The sequence below is a fragment of the Giraffa tippelskirchi genome, chromosome X, assembly GCF_054371585.1.
Source record: "Giraffa tippelskirchi isolate mGirTip1 chromosome X, T2T-mGirTip1v1.2.pri, whole genome shotgun sequence".
Lineage (NCBI taxonomy): Eukaryota > Metazoa > Chordata > Mammalia > Artiodactyla > Giraffidae > Giraffa > Giraffa tippelskirchi.
Window position 1 is genome coordinate 17,855,037 of NC_137289.1, and position 19,619 is coordinate 17,874,655.

Consider the following 19,619-nt stretch of genomic DNA (forward strand, 5'->3'; position numbering starts at 1 on the left):
CATCACTGACTTGATGGACATGAGTTTGAGCAACCTCTGGGAGTTGGTGATGGACAAGGAAGTCTGGTGTGCTGCAGTCCATGGGGTCACAAAGAGTTGAACATGACTGAGTCACTGTACTGACTGAACTGAACATACGTGGGTTATTTCAATCTTTTGGCTATTATGCTGCTGTGAACATTCATGTCTGGGAAGTTTTTAATACTAAATTATCAGTTCTTACCTCAGACCAATGGAATAAAAGTACCTGAGAAGTGGGGGGATAGATGGTGACTGGACTTTTTTTTAAATTAAGCTTACCAGGCAATTCTAATGGGTAGCGAGAATTGACAATAATCAGGCTAGATACCCCTAAGAGAGTGGTCTTAAAATGTAGTCTCTGAACCAGTAGTATTGGCCAGGGCTTGTTAGAAATGTAAATTTCCAAACCTTACCCCACATCTCCCCTATCAGAATATCTAGAAGATGCACTCAGAAGACTATGCTTTAATAAGCTCTCTGGGCAGTTCTGGTGCACACTGAAGTGTGAGAACCACCGTGCATCCAATTACCATCTTAAAATCCCCCCAAATCTGAATTTCAAAATAGATTTCCAGAAAGATAGGGCAGATGTACTGTCCTCTATTCCTTCCACAAAACAGCTAAAAACCCTGGACATGTTTTATAAAAACAAACTCAAGCAGTTTTTCAGTTGCTCAGTTGTGTCCAACTCTCTGTGACCCCATGGACTCCAGCACATCAGGCTTCCCTCTCCTGGAGTTTACTCAAGCTTATGTCCATTGAGTTGATGATGCCATCCAACCATCTCACCCCCTTCTGTCACCCCCTTCTCCTCATGCCCTCAATCTTTCCCAGCATCAGGGCCTTTTCCAATGAGTCAGCACTTTGCATCAGGTGGCCAAAGTTTTGGAGCTTCAGCATCAGTCCTTCCAATGAATATTCAGGGTTGATTTCCTTTAGGATTGACTGGTTTGATCTCCTTGCAGTCCAAGGGACTCTCAAGAGTCTTCTCCAGCACATTTTGTAAGCATCAATTCTTTGGCACTCAACCTTCTTTATGGTCCAACTCTCACATACGTTCATGACTACTGGAAAAACCATAACTTTGACTATATGGACCAAGAAAGGGGAGGGATAAATTAGGAGTTTGGGATTAACCACACACTCTACTATATATAAAATAGATAACCTCCAAGGACCTACTGTAAAGCACAGGGAACTCTGCTCAGTACTCTGTAATAACCTAAATGAGAAAAGAATTTGAAACAGAATAGGGGTATATGTATAACTGAATCACTCAGCTGTACACCTGAAACTAACACAACATTGTAAATCAGCTATGCTTCAATATAAAATACAAACCCAAGAAGTCACTGAAAGGTGGAGAGACAAAGGCAGGAGCAGGAACCTGGAGAATGCAAGGCTCTAGACAATGGTGAATTCTCTCGATTTTCTTTTTGGCTCCTAGATCTCAGAGTGGGTGTTGGAGAAGCTGGAGACCCAGAATTCCCAAGGCACAGACAGAAAAGCCCCAAGGAAAGCCTGCTCTCTCCAGCAAAAGGGCAAGCAGAGGGGTAGCCTAGCAAAACAGAAACCATTTAGACAATAACCACTCTACTCCAGCCAAACCCCACAGAAATTACTGTGGCCCTAACCCACCGATGCTAGTGAAGTTCTAGTGTAAACCTAGACTTCCACCCTCAACAGGCCATAAAAAGTCACCCTGGTGCCCCTGCTAGGGTGAAGTCAGAGGAAACATAGTGAAGAGTCAGGACTTTACCACTGCCCAGTAGAAAATAGGTCACTCCACATCACTTACACCTCTCTGATGTCAGTATCGGCCATGTGAGGAGCGGTAATAAGGCATTCTGACCTCTCCCAGCCAAACAGCTATCAGTAGAGACCATATGAGGAGGCAGAACTAGCATCCCTTCATAACAGTAATGAGGAGCCACCCCAGGTGTCATTGCAGGCAAAGCAGAGAACCTATTTCCCTCTACCTGTCCATAAGGAGGAACTGTCTGCCCTTCCCTTGCCAGAGCAGTGTTGGAAGAAACCAGCTAAAACAGAAGGTTTAAATAAGAGCCAGAGTCTCACAACATAATACAAAAATGTCCATAACAAAATAAAAATCACTTGTCATACAAAGAACCAGGAAGATATTCCACAAAGGAAAAAGATGCCAATACCAAGATGACAGAGATGTTAGAATTAGTCAACCAAGAATTTAAAGGAGTCATCATAAAGATGCTTCAAGGAGCAATTATGGCCACATTTGAAACAAATAGAAAATCCCAGAAAATAAATGAAATAGATAAAAAGAAGCAAACTGAAATTTTAGAGTTGAAAAAGACAAAAACAAAAATAAAATTGCAATTGATGGCCAATCACCAGAATGGGCAGGATAGAGGAAAGAAATATTGAAGTTGAAAATAGAGCAATAGAAATTTCCTTTTATTAAAAACTTGTAACAGAGACATGTGGCACTATAAAAAAGATCTAAAATTTATGTCAATAGAGTCTCAACAGAGAAGAGGGAGGAGCTGAAAAAGTTCCTTATTTTAAAGAAAATAATGCCAAAAAAATTTGGCAAAAGAAACAGACCTACAACTCTAAGAAGCTGCATAAACTGCAAACAGGATAAAGTCAAAGAAATTCAGGTGAAGATAAATCACAAGAAAAACTGAATACAATAGGAAATTTTTGAAACCAAAATGAGAGAAATTGCACCTAACAAATAGGGGAAAACAAATTCAAAGCAATTCAGGTTTCTATCAGAAACCATGGAGGGCAGAAGGAAGTGACAACATTTTCAAGTGCTGAAAGCAAAGAACTGGCAGTTCAAAATTCTATATTCAGCAAAAATATCTTCCAGGAATTAAGATGAAATCAAGACAGTGTTAGGTGAAGATAAACTAAGAGAATGTTATGCCAGTGGAAAAGAACATTTACAGAAATTGTATAAATAATAAAAGGAATTTCAGATTATTAAGAAGGAAGAATAATAGCATGAACAAAAAATATGGGTAAATACAATGGACTTTTTTCTCCTTTGGAGTTTTCTAAATTATGTTTAATGATTGAAAAATTACAACACTACCTTGATCTGGTTGTCAATTGTTTAAAGCAATTATATTATAGATGGGAGAAGTTAAAGGGACAGAAAGGGAGATGAAGTTTCTACACTCACCTGAACTGGTAAAATGATGATACCAGTAGTCTGTGATAAGCCATGTGTGTATAACAAAATACTTAAAGCAGCCACTAGAAAAACTGTGCAAAGAGATGCACTGAAAACACTATAGATAACTCAAACTAGAATTCTAAAAATGTCTTAAAAACCTATAGGAAGGCAGGAACAATGAAACAGAAAAAAGTAGCAGGAAAAGAGGATTATTACTTGATAAAGGGAAGATCCCCTGGAGAAGGAAATGGCAACCCACTCCAGTATCCTTGCCTGGAAAATCCCATGGACAGAGGAGCCTGGTGGGCTGCAGTCCATGGGGTCGCAAAGAGTTGAGCATGACTGAGCGACTAACACTTGTGACATGATAAAGGGGCCAGTCCACTAAGAATCCCAAAAGTGTATGCACCAAATGGCAGAGCTGAGAAATTTGTGAAGCAATAAGAGAATAGAACTGAAAGAAAAAATAGATTCACAATTATAGTTGAAATTTCAACATTCCTCTCTCAACAGTTGATAGAACCACCAGGCAGAAAATCTGCAAAGATACAGAAAAACTCAATACTATCAACCAAAAGGATCTAATCAACATTTCTGGATTACTCCATCCAACAACAACAGAATGCATGTACTTTTCAAGCTCCCATGGAACATAATACCAAGATAGACCATAAGTGAAAGTGTTAGTCGCTCAGTCATGTCTGACTCTTTGCAACCCCATGGACTGTAGCCCTCCAGGCTCCTCTGTCCATGGGATTTCCCAGGCAAGAATACTGGAGTGAGTTGCCATTGCCTTCTCCAGGGGATCTTCCTGACCCAAGGATCGAACCTGGTCTCCTGCATTGGAGGACAGATCCTTTACCACAGAACCACCTGTGAAGCATCAAAACCAAAGAGATTGCAGACACAAAAACAAAAATTATAGACCGATAGTCTTCATGAACTTAGATGCAAAAAATACTCAAGAATATATTAGCAAACAGAATCTAGATATGTAACAATTCTATACCTTAACCAAATGACATTTTTTTCCAAAGATAGGTAAGTAATTTTAAAAAATGACTCAACATAATCCACCATAACAATTGGCTAAAGAAGAAAGACCACATGATCATATCAACTGATGCAGAAAAAATTTGACAAAATCCAACACCGATTTATAATTTTTAAAAAACTATCAAGACATCCTTGGCAGTTCAGTGGTAAAGACTCCAAGCTGCCAATGCAGGGAGTGCGAACCTGATCCCTGGTCAGGGAATTAAGATCCCACATGCCCTGCGGCATGCCCAAAATATATTTTTTTAATTAAAACTATCAAAAAATAGAAATAGAGGGTAACTTCCTCAACTTGATAAAGAACATCTGCAAAATCCTTCAGCTAGCGTCATGCTTCACGGGGAAAGAATAAATACTTTCCCCTAAGATGGTGAACAAGGCAAGGATGTTTGCTCTTATCATGGCCATTCAACATAGTACTGGAAGTTCTCTATAATTCAATGAGGTTAGAAAAGGAAACAAGGCATATAGATCAGAAAGGAAGAGATAAAACTGTCTCTGTTTGCAGATGATAAAATTGTCTATGTAGAAAATCCCAAGGAATCGACCCAAAACCCTTAGAACTGATAAGTAAGTTCATCAAGTTCCCAGGATACAAGATAGGCATGTAAATTAATTGCATTTCTATATACTAGCAATGAATATGTAAGCACAAAAATTAAAAATATGGTACCATTTATAATTGCTCAAAAATGAAATAATTAAGTGTGAATTTAACAAAAGAACTGGAATTTATATGTTGAAAATTACCTAAGACTGATCAAGAAATCAAAGATTATCTAAATAAGTGGAGAGAAATATTGTACTCATGGATTGGAAGACTCAACACAGTAAATATTTCAGGTCTCCTCAAATTGATGTACAGCTTTAACACAATTCAAAATCTTAGCAAGATTTTTTTGCAAATATAAACAATATTATTCTTAAATTTGCAAATATAAACAAGATTATTCTTAAATTTGTATTCTTGTATATAAACAAGATTATTCTTAAATTTGTATGAAAAGGAAAATGAATCAGAATAGCCAAAACAATTTTGAAAAAGAAAAATAAAATGAGAGGAATTCATCTATCCAACTTCATGATATAAAATATTTACTTATGGCTGAATTCTGTTTGCTAATATTTTGTTGTGTGTGTTATGTTGTGTGTTCAATTGTGTTGGACTCTTTGCGGCCCCATGGACTGTAGCCCACCAGGCTCCTCTGTCCATGGAATTCTCCAGGCAAGAATACTGGGGTGGGGCACCATTTCCTTGTCCAGGGGATCTTCCTGATCCAGGGATCTAACCCAAGCCTCCTGCATTGGCAGGCAGATTCTTTACCACTAGCGCCAAGTGGGAAGAAGAATATTTTGTTAAACTACACTAATAGAGCCTGGGTGGTGTTGATTGAGAGGTGGATCAGCAAAACAACGTAGAGAACCCAGAAATGGCCCTATGTTAAGTACAGCCTGCTGACTTTTTTAAAACAAATTTGCAAAAGCAATGCAATGGAGGAAGAATGGCCTTTTCAACAAATGGTAATAGTTCAATCAGATATCCACAGGCAAACCATTAACCTTGATCATACCTTATACAAATGTCAACTCATGACCCCCAAAACATGATTCATGATTCATAAAAGAAAAAGTTAGTAAATTGCACTTCATCAAAGAGAAAAACTTTTCCTCTGTGAAAGACCCTGTGAAGACGATGAAAAGACTAGCTATAGACTGAAAGAAAACATTTGCAAGGCACACATCTGACAAAGGACTAGTGTCTAGCATATATAAAGAAATTTCAAAACTCAACAGTAAAAAAGCAAATAATTTAATTAGAAAGTGGGTAAAACACATGAAGAGACTTTTCACTGAAGAGGATACACAGATGGAAAAATAAGTAAATAAAAAGATATTCAATATCATTAGCCTTTAGGGAAATACAAATTATAACAACAATGAAATGTCACCTATAAGAATAGCTAAAATTGAAACAAAAAAGTTAACACCACCAAATGGTGGCCAGGAAGCAGAGAAACTGAATCACTTATACATTGTCAATGAGAATGTAAAGTGCTACAGCCACTCTGGAAAATAGTTGGGAAATTTCTTAAAAACATAGACATGATATTACCCATGGTAAGTGCCACTCTTGGGTATTTATCCCAGAGAAACGAAAACTCCACACTTCAAACCGGGCACTATTGAGACCTAATGTACCAAATCAGAAAAGGGGGGTGGTGAGGGTGTCTGGGCCTGCCCTTTCCAGCCCTATTTTGACCTATTAAAGTTTTGCTCATCTTTAAAATGTTTGAATATCAATTTCATGTTTTTCTGCCTAAATATCTTTACTATGTCATCCTTAGACTTTCAGCTGTCCAGCCCAGTTTTCCTCTCTTCTACTAAGTTGTGAGATCCTTAGTGTACTCTTTCTTTCTGTAATTCACCACATCACCTAAAACAGGACTTTGTACCCACAATTGGTAGGAGTGGTCTATCCCTAGGATCCAAGGTTCTTGGTCTGTAGTGTGCCTAAGAACCACGGAGAATGCTTGTTTCAATGCAGGCTCATGGCGTTCATCTCAGACTCTGCGTGCAGAATCTAGAAGTCTGTATTTAACAAGCTCTCTAGCAGATTCAGGCACTCAGAGTACTGCACGTGGAGAACTTCTGGTTAGGGTTGAAATTCAGGCATGGGGGAGGGCTTATTAAAAATCACAGCTTCCCAGGCCTTACTGTGTCTTGCAGTATTCTCTCTAATGAAGTATCTCAACCTTGACTACACATTAGAAAATCTAAAAAGTCCACATGCTCAGATCACATGCCAGAACAATGAAAACTGAAGATCTGAGGGAGGAGAGCCCAGAATGTCAGTATTTTTAAGAGCTCCCTAAACAATCTTGTTGTGCAGTCATGGTTGGGGTACACAGTGAAAATAGAAAGGGAAATGACCTGGTCAGGAATTAGTCTAAAATAGTGAGAAGGCAGAGAGAAGCAACATGATCAGGCCAGGGTGGTATTCTAAGTCCTTGCTTGGCTTTTAATTGCAGGAGTGGAGATGGAGGGGAAAGGACCACTGTAACAACTTGAGCACATTGTATTAGACAGTCAGTTGCTCACTAGAATGTGAACTCTCTGAGGGGAGTGAGTATTATCTAGTTCCTTGCTGTTTCCCCAGCACCCAGTGCTAATCTCATGTTAATTATGTGTTAATTACACATTCCCTAAAGAATGAGACCTGGGACTTCCCTGGTGGTCCTAGTGGTTAAGACTCCAGCAATAAGATCGAAGATCCCATGTTCTGCAGCTAAGACCTGACTCAACCAAATAAATATTAAAAAATAATAACGAGTCCCAGTTTAGGATTATCTGCTTCAGAATCAGTCATTGAAACAATGGATGTCCTTCTCTATTGCACTATTGCTCTTTCTACTCTGTCCAGAGTAGTTCTACTAATGTTCTCTTGTCCTTTTCATTAATCCAGTCTTCATAACCACCCTCCAAAGTGCTCCATGGCGAAACACTTTCAAGGTAGTTAGCAGGATGAAAGCATTCATTCATTCATTCATTCACCAAGTTTTTACTGATGAATAATCAATAGACCCTGAAGAAAAACCATTCTAATAGGTAATACATACAATAAACAAATGAACACACAATAAATATATACCTATAAATATTGAGAAGTTCTGTGAAAGAAAAGAATGCAATATGCTGTAAGGATGACTAACAGGAAACACTAACAGACTGGAGAATCAGGGAAGGTGTCTCTGAGGAAGCAATATTCCAGCAGATTTGCAAATTGCGTGAGAGTTTGTCAGTTGAAGAGAGGCAGAGAAGAGCTTTCTAGGCAGAAGAAATAGCTCCTGTGAGTGTCCAGAGTTAGGAAGAACAATGGTGCTTTTTAACTGAAAGAAGGGCAGTAGAGCTGGAACAAAGTAACACTTGGTGGAGTGGCTGATGAGGAGGACAGGGACAGTTCAGGCAGGGCTTTGCAGGAGAGAGGAAGGAGCTTGGTTTCTTCCTAAATGCCAGTGGAAGATCTGTGAGGGGAGTGGCACCGGGGAATGGTGTAATCTGATTGGTGCAGCTGCTGTGTAAACCAACATTATAGCCGGGCGGGATGGGAAGCAGGGGCTCCCATGGGATGTTCCTAGTGCACCCTGGTGGGGTAGTGGAGATGGGGAGAAATAGAGGATGTGGGATGTTTTTGCTAGAAAAAGACTAGTCTTTCCCCCCACTCTGACCCTCTCTCTACTCTGAGAATGAGAAATGGTGTAAAGCTCCATGTTGGAACACGGGGATACATGAACAGAAGGCTAGGAATACTCTAGGATGGGGGTGGGGATTGTCTCCAGCGCACAAGAACACAGCACAGGGGTGACAGCTTTGCTTCACCCATTTCAGTTGGAAAGAAACTAGCATCTTAGGTGAAATCAGTGACAGATCCTTTTTTTTCAATTAATTTTTAATTGAAGGATAATTGTTTTACAGTATTGTGTTGGTTTCTACCAAACACCAACATGAGTCAGCCATAGGTTTACTGGGTTTATTATCTATTTTCATTTTTTATTGACGTATAATTTTATTCATTTAAAGACATAGACCTTAAGTGTACAGTCTTATGACCTTTGAAAAATGTAAATATCTATGTTACTATTACCCAAGTAACCCCCGAAAAACCCCTTGTGCCTCCTTCAGGGCATACCGCCTCATAGATACTCACTCTCCTGATCACCATCAATTATTTCTGTCTGTTCTTTGCGTGCTGTGTCCAACTCTTTGTGACCCTATGGACTGGAGTCCCCCAGCCTTCTCTGTCCATGGGATTCTCCAGGCAAGAATACTGGAGTGTGTTGCCATTTCCTTTTCCAAGGGATCCTCCCAACCCAGTGATCAAACCCAGGTATCCCACATTGCAGGCAGATTCTTTACCATCTGAGCGACCAAGTGTGGGTTTCTATTTCCTTCTTCAGGGGATCTTCCTGACCCAGGGATCAAAGCTGCTTCTCTTATGTCTTCTGCATTGACAGGTGGGTTCTTTACCACTAGTGCCACCTGGGAAGCTATATGTAAATGGAGTCATACTGTATATATATTTTTGTGTCTAGCCTTTTTCACTCATCACAATGTTGTGGAGAGTCATTGCTAAATAGCATTCCATCATATGAATGCACTACAGTTTGTCACCCATCATCACGTGAATGAAACTTTGAGTGATCTCTCATTAGTTAACTTTCAGCCTGTCTTCAGTTTCATTGGTAGATCAAGATCCAGTTTCAATTCACTATCTCATCATTTCCTACTTCAAATTCCACATCTTATTACCCTTCTATGTATCAATTCCTTTCCATAAAATCTTTTAACCTTTTCTATAGGAATCCTTTTGTTTTTATCCCAAGCAGTTACATTTTCCAGGAAGCCTTATTTTCTCATTCCAGTTGTGTTTATCCCTAGAAAACAGATGATAAATGCCAACTAGAGTCTTATTTAGAATATCTTTCCTTCCGGAATGATGATTCCTAGATGTGATAGCAATCCAGGCAGGCAGCGAGGGCTGTGTCTCATTTGCGATTTTAATTTCATATATGTATTTTTCAAAACCGGTAAAATGAATTTTTAAAAGTTACGTTTTCCAAAATAAAAAAATAGGGAGAAAAGTCACATTGTTTTGCATTTTTGAAAATGTCTTTAATGTCTGGTAGGGCCTCCAAGGTGGCTTAGCGGTAAAGAATCTGCCTGTCAATGCAGGAGACTCAGGTCAATCCCTGAGTTAGGAAGATCCCCTGGAGAAGGAAATGGCAATCCACTCCAGCATTCTTGCCTAGGAAATCCCACAGACAGAGGAGCCTGGTGGGCTATGGTCCATGGGGTAACAAAGAGTCATACATTACTTAGCAGCTAAACAACAACAATAATGATAAAAGACAGCTAGATTCTCATATCTGTTTCTGTGTTCAGTCAGTTGTTTTGGTTACATTATGGGGAAAGAATCAGAATTTATATCAACACAAAGTTGGGGAAAAGAGGAAGATTTTAATAACTTTCTCAGATAATTCTGAATATTCTTTGATACTACATCATGTGCCAAGTGTTCTGATAGCTCTGGGAACTTTGGAAGATTGGAGTGGTGGGCCTGGCATAATCCAGTTGTGGAGGCATTGAAGGAGCTCTGTACCTTCCTATAGATGTTAGTCCAGGGTTTTCAACCTTGCTTCTCTTGATATTTTGCACTGGATCATTCTTTGTTGTGTGTGGGCAAGAGGCATACTGCGCCATGTAGGATGTTTAGCCGCATAGCTGGCTTTTACCAACTAGATAGCACCGCCCCAACCCGTGACAACAAAAGATGTCTCCAGACAGTGCCAAATATCGTCTGGTGGGGCAAAGTCATCCCTAATTAAGAACCACTGAACAGACATTTTGGAAAGACCCTTTTGGCTGGACTGAACAATTCAGGATGAAAGTTGTGTGAGGAATATGGATGTGTAGGTAACTTTACTTAAATTGAAAATACAAATGACAACAACAGCTATCATTTACTAAGCCTTATTAGGCACTTTGTAAACCTGAGCTAATGTCATCCTCACAGCAAGACTAGGAGGTAGATATTAATATTCCCATTTTACAGATGAGGATAGGAAAACACAGAAAAGTTAAGTCACATACCTAATAAAAGAGCAGAACTGGAATCAGTATCTTCATCTAATTGACGCCTAAGCTCTGCTCTATGCACCATAGTATTAGTTTTGTTATAAATGTAGTGTCTTCTGCAGGATATTAATATCTGGTGCATATTGTATAGTCCTGTCTGATGACCTTATTGGGATCACAGAATCATGCGTGATTTTATATGGGAAATAGAATAGGGGGTGACTTCTTGACCTAGTACCTTGAATAGCTTTGGATAAACATAATTGAAGCATTACTTTGATGGATTACAGAGACTTCTAAGGTAAGATCAAAGAGACATGTATAAGGCCTCGAGGCACCAAATCACCTCATCTCATTGGTTCTAGAAGCCATGGCAATAATGAATCAAGTAGTCTTGTGAAGGTGCTGGCAGGACTCTTTCTGATACCTTTGATTATATCCCTCAAGGGGGACCAGTGCCACCTCTGATTGACCCCAGGCCTGGCTGTTAAGTCCTTTGCTTTAGTTGAGAGGAAAAATATTTGGGGAAATGTAGACTATGCACTCTAACCTCTAATTCAGTGTTCTCCCAAGTGCCCGTCACAACCCTTCAGGGGTCAAGAAATCAATTTAGTGGATCCTGAGCAACATTCAAAAGCAAACAGAGGAGACCCAAACAGCAAGTATCACAGGGCCTCACACATTATAAGGAAGACTAGTGACAGAATTTGCAAAGCAAAATGGAAATGTGGGAGCCCTTGATTAAAAAGTAGGAAAAAAATGTGGTTAAAGGTATTCAAATATAAATTTTTTTCCTTTCTCCCACAATCTTGCTCTTCACTTATTTTAGTATTTTTTCATTTGCTACTGATTATCATCCTAAATCAAAAAATGTTTTTCATTATTAACATGAATTTTACCTTCCATCTTTATGTCTTGCAATGCCTTTATGTCTTGCAATGTCTTAAAATGCAAATGTCAATACTCTGTAATGATCTATTTTTTAAAGTGTACTTATATAGATATACATTTATAACTGACTCACTGTGCTGTACAACAGAAGCTCCCACAACATTTTAAATCAACTATACTCCAATAAATATTAAAAAAAATAAATGCAAATGTAAGAGCATCTAACTTACATGCAAAATCACCAAAATCACATCATCCTTCAGCTTATACAAGCATGTATATTATGTATGTTGTTCTTACCAGAACAGTGGGCATGCTGCACAAAAGTAATTCAATTGTATTTTATTTCACTGCTTCACACACAAGACTTCTACCCACACTCCTTTTAGCTGACTGATGAGTAAAGGATGATGCGAGGAAATGGCTTGGTTTATTGTCCCCTTTCCTTCTCTGTCATCATTTCCAGCATAACAGGTTAGCTAATACAGGGAAGTAACACAATAGAATGTGATACGATTCCCTGGCCTTCATGTTTCTCAGAAGCCTATTGCATTCTTTCTGCACTGGAAACAAGTTCTGGTTGGAGAGGCAAGGAGGACCTCTTCAGTTTGTTACCACTACTGCTCCCCCACCCCAGCCCAGCCTCCCTCAGAACACTGACCTTGCCCTTCTTTTCAGTCTTTCTGAGCTCCCACACAGTGTGGGCCCAGGCAGTTCCCTGCTCACAGGGCATCACGAATGCTGTGTGCCAACGGGGAAGCAAGAGATGGCAGCAGATACACGTACTACCCGGATGGCATCTGCTCACGGCCATGCTCCACTGTTCTATCTGACTTCACTTGCAAAGCACAAGTTCAGAAACAAAATTATACAGAAAATCAAGACACAGTGACAGCAGAATATGAAACTAAGTGTGGGCCCAAGTACAGAGCCCTGGGCTACCTAAGAGGCCACATGCCTAGGTAGCCGGCCCTGATTATAAGGTATTGTCTGTGCCTTGAAAACAAAAACAAACTTATGGTGACCAAAGGGGAAAGGGAATTGAGGGGGGGGATAGATTAGGAGTGTGAGATTAACATATACATACTGCACGTGTGCATGCTAAGTCGCTTCATTCATGTCCAACTCTTTGCAACCTTATAGACTGTAGCCTGCCAGGCTCCTCTGTCCGTGGGATTCTCCAGACAAGAATACTGGAGTGGATAGCCATTCCCTTCTCCAGGGGATCTTCTCGACCCAGGGATTGAACCCTCATCTCTTACATCCCCTCCATTGGCAGGTGGGCTGTTTACCACTAGTGCCACCTGGGAAGCCCCCAACATATACATACTGCTATATATAAAATAGGCAATCAACAAAGAACCTACTGTATAGCACATGGAACTACACTCAGTATTCTGTAATAATCTATAAGGGAAAAGAATTTAATAAAGAATGGTGGTGGTTTAGTTGCTAAGACATGTCCGACTCCTGCAATCCCATGGACTGTAGCCTGCCAGGCTCCTCTGTCCATGGGATTCTCCAAGCAAGAATACTGGAGTGGGTTGCCATTTCCTTCTCCAGGGGATTTTCCCGAGCCAGGAATTGAACCTGGGTCTCCTGTATAGCAGGCAGATTCTTTACTGACTGAGCTATGAGGGAAGATTGAAAAAGAATATATGTGTGTGTGTGTGTGTGTGTGTGTGTGTGTGTGTGTGTAACTGAGTCAATATGCTATACACTTGAAACTATTAATAACATGACATTCTAAATGGACTACACTTCAATTTTTTTAAGTGAAAAAAAAGAAGGTATTATCTTTGAGCATTTTGTTTCAGGTGTGTGAATGAGTTTGTCCTATGTGTGTCCTGGGATTGTAATCAAATTTTGAGAGGCCCTGCTTCTCCCCTCTCCCTCCTCTACTAGGGGCTGGAGCTTTCTCTGGGAGGAATAAAGTGATTTTAGAATAGAAGTGAAGCCAGCTCTTCAGTGTGGAGTAAGTTGTCTCCATGTTATCCCTTAACCCCTGCATCTCCTGGGCAGTTATGACATGAAAGGCCAGGATCACCTCCTGTTATGAGTAGGCACCTTCGACCTTGCCCAAAGAGGAGAGCAGTATGGGCCAAGCAGAAAAGGGTAGACCTGGGTTCCAAAATCACCGCAGATGGTGATGCAGCCATGAAATTAAAAGACACTTGCTCCTTGGAAGAAAAGCTATGACAAACATGGATAATGTATTAAAAAGCAGAGACATCACTTTGCTGACAAAGGTCTGTTATAGTCAAAGCTATGGTTTTTCCAGCAATCATATACAAATGTGACAGTTGGACCATAAAGAAGACCGAGTGCTGAAGAATTGATGCTTTCAAACTGTGGTGCTGGAGAGGACTCTTGGGAGTCTCTTGGACAGCAAAGAGATCAAACCAGTCATTCCTAAAGGAAATCAACCCTGAGTATTTATTGGAAGGACTGATGCTGAGGCTTTGGCCATCTGATGCAAAGAGCTGACTCACTGGAAAAGACGCTGATGCTGGGAAAGATAGAAGGCAAAAAGAGAAGGGGGCAGCAGAGAATGAGATTGTTAGATAGTATCACCGACTCAATGGACATGAATTTGAGCAAACTCTGGTAGATAGTGAAGGACAGAGGAGCCTGGCATGCTGTTGTCCATAGGGTCAAAAAGAGAAGGATGTGACTTAGCAGCTGAACAACAGCACAACCTTAGTTCTGCTGAGGCCTACTTTTGGCCTAAATTCCTTTAATCTCAGCAGACAAAACTTCTCTTTTCACCTCACACATAATGCAGGTCAGTTTAGCAGAATACATAACTACTCAGTAATTCAGAACTAAGTAGACTCTTTTCTGGACCCTTTGGTGATTATATCCTTCCTACTCTTAGGAATCTGTGGGGACTGGGCAGCAAGATGAACTTCAGAGATACACAGAACTTGAACCATACCTGCCTTTTCCACTCTTAACGTAATTGACTTTGACATTCATTTTACTTTTTATTGTAGAAGTTCTACAAGCTCTATAGAGAATTGAGAAGATACAGAAAATTATACAGAAGAAAATAAAAATTGCTTATCACCTGTCATTTCATCATAACTGCTATGAACATATTTTTATATTTTCTGCCATTCATTTTTCTATGAGTATAAACTGCAATTAAGGACACTGGACTATTTTGTGTATAGAAGTTGAAATCTGTTTTTTCCACTTCAGCCAGTTCAGTCACTCAGTCATGTCCAACTCTTTCTGACCCATGGACTTCAGCATGCTAGGTTTCCCTGTCCATCACCAACTCCTGGTGCTTGCTCAAACTCATGTCCATCGAGTCAGTGATGCCATCCAACCATCTCATCTTTTGTTGTCCCCTTCTCCTTCTGCCTTCAATCTTTCCCAGCAGCAGGGTCTTTTCCAATGAGTCAGTTCTTAGCATCAGGTGGTCAAAGTATTAGAGTTTCAGCATCAGTCCTTCCAGTGAATGTTCAGGACTGATCTCCTTTAGGATGGACTGGTTGGATCTCCTTGCAGTCCAAGGGACTCTCAAGAGTCTTCTCCAACACCACAGTTCAAAAGCATCAATTCTTCGGTGCTCAGCTTTCTTTATGGTCCAACACTCACATCCATACATGACTACTGGAAAAACCGTAGCTTTGACTTTACAGATCTTTGTCAGCAAAGTAGTATCTCTGCTTTTTAATATGCTGTCTAGGTTGGTCATAGATTTTCTTCCAAGGAACAAGTGTCTTAATTTCATGGCTACAGTCACCATTTGCAGTGATTTTGGAGCCTAAGAAAATAAAATCTGTCACAGTTTCCATTATTTCCCCATCTATTTGCCATGAAGTTTTGGGACCAAATGCCATGTTCTTCGTTTTTTGAATGCTGAGTTTTAAGCTAAATTTTCACTGTCCTCTTTCACTCTTATCAAGAGGCTCTTTAGTTCCTCTTTGCTTTCTGCCATAAGGGTGGTATCATCTGCATATCTGAGGTTATTGATATTTCTCCCAGCAATCTTGAATCCAGCTTGTGCTTCATCCAGCCTGACATTTTGCATGATGTGCTCTGCATATAGGTTAAATAAGCTAAGTGACCATAAACACCCTTGACGTATTCCTTTCCCAATTTGGAACCAGTCTGTTGTTCCATGTCTGGTTCTGTTACTTCTTGACCTGCATGCAGATTTCTTAGCAGGCGGTAAGGTGGTCTGGTATTCCCATCTCTTTCAGAATTTTCCACAGTTTGTTGTGATCTACACAGTCAAAGGCTTTAGTGTAGTTAACGAAGCAGAAGTAGATGTTTTTCTGGAACTCTCTTGCTTTTTCAATGATTCAATGGATGTTGACAATTTGATCTCTGGTTCCTCTGCCTTTTCTAAATCCAGCTTGAACATCTGGAAGTTCTCGGTTCATGTGCTGTTGAAGCCTGGCTTGAAGAATTTTGAGCATTACTTTGCTAGTGTGTGAGATGAGTGCAATCGTGTGGTAGTTTGAACATTCTTTGGCATTGCCTTTCTTTGGGATTGAAATGAAGACTGACATTTCCAGTCCTGTGGGCCACTGCTGAATTTTTCCAAATTTGCTAGCATATTGAGTTTTTTCACTTAATATTATGAGATTCAGTCTCTCTCTCTCTCTTATTGCTGCAGATGTAGCAAAAATATCTACCCCTCCCTCTCTCTCCTGCTATCATTTATAAAGATACTTTTCTTCAGATGCATTAAGATCATTGATTCAGTTAAAGTTTAAGCAGATTGCTTTGTAACTAGGAAGAATTTTTTTCCCACCTGTTAGTTTTCCTCTCAGAGGAGGAGATCCTTACGCCAAATTTCATAAAATGTGAGGATTCTCCCTCGGAGCTAAAATCAAACTTCTACACTAGTTCAACTTTTTATCAAAAGACCATATCCTTTTATGTTATTTTCACATATTTTTTGATATTGATTTCTAACATAATTCCATAGTGATAAAAGAACAGACTCTATATAATTTCAATACCTTTAGACCATGAAATTTTTGTAGCTCGTTTTATGTGTCTGGATATGTTCCAGTGTCTCCTGGTTTATAGTCTATGGGAACTTGGATAGAATTTGTATCCTGTTGCTGTGTGAAAATTATATAAATCTTAATTATGTTGAATTGGTTCATAGTGCTTTTCAGGTCTACTATATCCCTCTACTTTCCTGTCTATTCATTCTATCAAGTTTTGAGAGTTTGATGTTGAAACTTCCCCTAAAAATCTTAATTTATCTATTTAAAAATAATTGCAATATATAGTGGAACCATATGTAACTTTGTTCTGTATTTTCCAAGTCTCTTGTAAATGTGTTATCAAGCTTGCATAATTTAAAAGCTAAAATCAAAAATATATATATATATATATCCCTTTATGACAAGTTTATAAACATCAAAACTTTTTTCTTTTTTTCTTTTAAATTAATTAAATTATTTTAATTGGAGGCTAATTGCTTTACAATATTATAGTGGTTTTTGCCAAACATCAACATGAATCAGCCACGGGTGCACATGTGTTCCCCATCCAGAAGCCCCCTCCACTGCCCTCCCCATCCCATCCCCCAGAGTCATCCCAGTGCACCAGCCCTGAGCACCCTGTCTCATGCATTGAACCTGGACCGGTGATCCACTTCACATATGATAATATACACGTTTCAACACTACCCTCTCAAATCATCCAACCCTTGCCTTCTCCCACAGAGTCCAAAAGACTGTTCTTTATATCTGTGTCTCTTTCGCGGTCTCACATATAGGATCATCATTACCATCTTTCTAAACTCCATATATATGCATTAGTATACTGTATTGGTGTTTTTCTTTCTGACTTACTTCGCTCTGTATAATAGGCTCCAGTTTCATCCACCTCATTGGAACTGATTCGAACGCATTCTTTTTAATGGCTGAGTAATATTTCATTGTGTATATGTACCACAGCTTTCTTATCCATTCATCTGCTGATGGACATCTAGGTTGCTTCCATGTCCTGGCTATTGTAAACAGTGCTGCAATGAATATTGGGGTACATGTGTCTCTTTCAATTCTGGTTTCCTCCGTGTGTATGCCCAGCAGTTTGATTGCTGAGTCGTATGGCAGTTCTATTCCCAGTTTTTTAAAGAATCTCCACACTGTTCTCCACAGTGGCTGTACCAGTTTGCATTCCCACCAACAATGTAAGAGGGTTCCTTTTCCTCCACACCCTCTCCAGCATTTATTGTTTGTAGACTTTTTGATAGCAGCCATTCTAACTGGCCTGAGATGGTACCTCATTGTGGTTTTGATTTGTATTTCTCTGGTAATGAGTGATGTTGAGCATCTTTTCATGTGTTTGTTAGCCAGGTGTATGTCTTCTTTGGAGAAATGTCTGTTTAGTTCTTTGGCCCATTTTTTGATTGAGGTGCTTATTTTTCTAGAATTGAGCTGCAGGAGTTGCTTGTATATTTTTGAGATTAATTCTTTGTCAGTTGCTCCGTTTGCTACTATTTTCTCCCATTCTGAAGGCTGTCTTTTCACCTTGCTTATACTTTCCTTCGTTGTGCAAAAGCTTTTAAGTTTAATTAGGTCCCATTTGTTTATTTTTGTTTTTGTTTCCATTACTCTGGGAGGTGGGTCATAGAGGATCCTGCTGTGATTTATGTTGGAGAGTGTTTTGCCTATGTTTTCCTCTAGGAGTTTTATAGTTTCTGGTCTTACATTTAGATCTTTAATCCATTTTGAGTTTATTTTTGTAAACACCAAAACTTTAAATGTAGTGCCCATTAAATCTGTTAACTAAATGTAAAACCTTATTTATATACATCTTTTTGTAACTAACTTGATAGCCCTTTGTCCTTTCTTGCCTTTAAAACCCAACCTGAACAATAAGAATTTTTCTTCTCCTTATGCCTACCTGCACTTCCCTCCATCTCCTGTCTACATGCTGACTGGGAAGGCAAAAATAGTGTTTTATTAATATAGAACAGTGGTTTTTAAAAGATGTGAATAGATGAATTATAATAGTAGTGACAAGAAGTAACTATTCCTTTCTCCCAAAATCTGACTTTTGAAACACAGTATACAGAAGAAAATCAGTTTTGAAATAAATACAACAGAGTCTCTTTCCACTATTAGAGGCTTTGACTCACTCCGTGGTTCTTGAACTGAGTTTCCTCCCCTCATGCACCTCTTTCCCTCACTTCTAAGGATCACTACCCAGTTTCCTCCTAAGAGTTAACACTAGTCAGAGATTCAGGATGATAGGGTCCTTGTGTAGCCCATTATATCCAAACAAGGCAAGAGTATTTGGATAGGACTTCTAAGGAAATGCCTCTGACCATATTGTTATCACAAGAACATTTTAGAATAGATTAGAAATAATGGTGGCAACCATCCAAGGATCTCATAACTCTAGTTATCTTTAGTTTGCAGAGTATGAAAATCATAGAATGTCAGACTATGGAAATCATCCCATCCTACTACTTCATTCTGAAGATACACAGAAACAGATCCAGGAAGTGAAGGACTAGATTTGAAGGTAACATATAGTTAGTGACAGATTTGGAGCTAAAATATCAGGTTATATGACTCTTAGTTCAGAATTTTCATCTCTGCCAAACTATCTTAAACTGGGATTTGCTCCACTTGCAGAGTGATTTTAGGCACTGATGACCAGCAGTATGCTGAACGGTACAAGAGCCAAAGAAGAATACTGCCACCTACTGGTAGCATGTATGAATGATCGGGCCGTTGTTAAAAGGGAAATTCGTTCCTTCAGTTATTCATTCAATTCCATGAATATTTGCTATCACGCTGGCATGTGTAAGCAATATGCTGCACACTCTGGGGCTTACTTTCATGGGGCTGACTTTTTTAGGGAGGTC